At 35.8% G+C, this 2,546-nt stretch overlaps 1 long non-coding RNA gene across 1 annotated transcript; it reads left to right on the top strand.

Annotated features, from left to right (window-relative positions):
• Nucleotides 1-445: 445 nt before the first annotated feature.
• LOC149951529 (uncharacterized) lies at nt 446-984 on the top strand. The gene is made up of 4 exons (XR_016479853.1): nt 446-517; nt 577-693; nt 754-840; nt 898-984. It is a non-coding gene; the product is annotated as an uncharacterized LOC149951529 (long non-coding RNA).
• The last annotated feature ends 1,562 nt before the right edge of the window (nt 985-2,546 follow it).

Raw genomic sequence — 2,546 nt, 5'->3', positions numbered from 1 at the left:
AGAACACTAGCTGTCGGATGACATAATCCACCATTGTCCTTTAAAATGAGAAGAAGTTTGGTTGGATCCCCCTTTACATAGCTATGACTTGATAGTGAGGAATGCCTTTCGTCTAAAGCGTGTAAACATGTTTCGGATTTTAATTCTTTTTGGAATTTCTTTACAACAAAACCAGCCATATAACGGATTATGTTTTCTCGTAAGATGTTGGATGTTGATGTTTCATCAGTAAGAAACATAATAAATTCATCCATTTCTTCCTCTAGAGATTCTTCTTTAATAACTCTAAGTTCGTTGGTTGGAACTGGCACCATGCACAAATTTGAAACGTGAGTGTTGTCCAAAGCAATTAAGTGGCCACTTTTTTGATTTTCAATTTTAGTAACCAACGTGTTTTTGTATGCAGCAGTGAAGTTTCTACAAGTAGGATTGTTGTTCCAACCTCCTCGCTGACGAATTGTGTTAAAAACTTAGAATATAACTCTAAATGGTCCTGCGAAAGTTTTTAAGTTAAAAGGTACCTTAAAAAATAAACAATTGTTTGCAAAATCTGGTATTTTAAAAAATATACTTCAGTGGTCCATCAGGGGGAACAATGTACTTCTCTCCAATGTCCAAAACACTGTGAATTGTGACACCAAAACCAATAATGGCTGTCTTTCTTTGGCTTTAAAAAATCAAGTTGCCTTCCAGGTCTGTTAAATTGAATAGAAGTTCTTTAGTCTTCATTATGTAACATTTGGTTATTTCAAGGTTGGAAAGCCGAATTGGTGCCTTGTAACCTTTAGCCCATGGATTTCGAGAGTTCAATACCTCAAACAAACTGCAAGGGACAGTGAGGTAAGATACGGTGTCAAAATTGTGGAGAAAAGTTGCTTAAAAATTGTTTTTTTGTAGATACCGATCAATTTTTGATATAAATTTAGATGTTGGCCCGCTTCCTTGAAACACTGGATCACCAGCCTCTTTCAAAAATTCTATGCTAACTGTTTGTGCGGCCAAGTTGACTTTCATTTTTTTAGTTTTAAACTGTATATGAAATTTTGATAATTTGTTAGCCAACGTTAATCCTTCATATTCTTGATACCTCTGAAGGATGGCAATATATGCCCATTCGAATTTCTAAATATTTACATTAAATGTTGTTCAATTTCCTTGATAACTTTTAAAGTGAATGTTAGATCACTTTTTCCCCTCGCAAAAACCGAAGGAATTGAGTCTTCCTTAAGAATTTTCCGCGTGAGATCTTTCGCGTTTTTGCCAATATGATAATCTGATTCTTTAAATTGTTTTCCACAAACAAAGTGATACTTTCCGGGTATTAAGTTCAATCGATTTATTGCCTTAAGATATTTTGAGCACAAGTTTAAGTTAGATTGAGGTAATCTTTATTGTGAAAAATGGGCAATACAAGGTTTTTTAACAAAGACCTGAAATTGTTATGATAAAAACAAGAAATACTTGTGAAATGGTATTTTTTCCTTTGGTGACCGACTTTGACGATTGGAAGCCACACAAGTTTGTACCATTTTCAATTGTTTGAAGTTTAAATTTACGTAAAATATTTTATTTCGCGTTGTATTTTACCAAAAACTAACTTTATTTTCGAAAATTAAACAATTTTTACAAGTCTCGTTAAGCAAATACTTTTTTGCGTCCAGCATTAGAATTTTCCGTTTTTTATAGTTTCTCCATTCTCCACCAAACGATTTGGTGGCGCCACGGAATTTTGTCCATATCACACATGAGACGCGCGTGGGACTGAAAACCGGGCACAAAAAGCTAATGCCTTCAGAATCTGCAATACTCCGTCTAGGTATAAGTATAGTTCCTATGTCTATGCAACTGACTGAGCTGAATTCAACTTTAACCTACTGAGAGCAAAATTTATTTTTCTTTGATAAGCAATTTTACAGTGCCATCGTGTGTCCGGGAATTGCAAACACCGTCGTCTGCTTCTTCAACGCTCTCATGGGGAAAAAACGTACCACGAAATTTTAACATTACGGGGATAGGAAGAGGCGCCTTTCTGTAGCGAAGCGACTTTACACTTTCTGCTCTTACTGAGTTCCCGGCGGAAGTCGGAAAAACTGCCTCCATAGAGCCGCTGCTGGCAGGGCTACCGACATCTAGTTAAAAAGTTTTAGTGAAAATTGCACCGTGGTTTTTGACTTGCGGTTTTCAAGATACCAGATATTTTGGCGTTATATTGTTTTAAAACAATAATGGATCATGCCTGTAGCTCTAAAAAAAATTTTAAACGAAAGAAAACTAAAGGTGAGTAATATAATTTTGGGTTATCTATTGAAATTCCTTATTTCTCACCCTGCTATGGAGCCCGATTTTTCCGAATTCCGGCGCGAACTCAGTAAAAGCCTCACGAGAAAACGGGCTATCGAGAAACGCCGAGATTTCGAATCTAGGATACGTAGTTCTTTATTATCTTTGGTTACACGGCAGCATTCTAGTTACCTATGAGATTTCTATGATACAGACAGCAGTGATGCACAAAAAAATTTCTATCTATCTTTTTCGTATCTTTTTAC

This window comes from Leiobunum rupestre, chromosome 3, assembly GCF_980474605.1.
Source record: "Leiobunum rupestre chromosome 3, qqLeiRupe1.1.hap1, whole genome shotgun sequence".
In the NCBI taxonomy this organism is placed as follows: Eukaryota; Metazoa; Arthropoda; class Arachnida; order Opiliones; family Sclerosomatidae; genus Leiobunum; species Leiobunum rupestre.
Note: the sequence above shows the minus strand (reverse complement) of the source record. Positions and strands in the feature narration are given on the sequence as shown.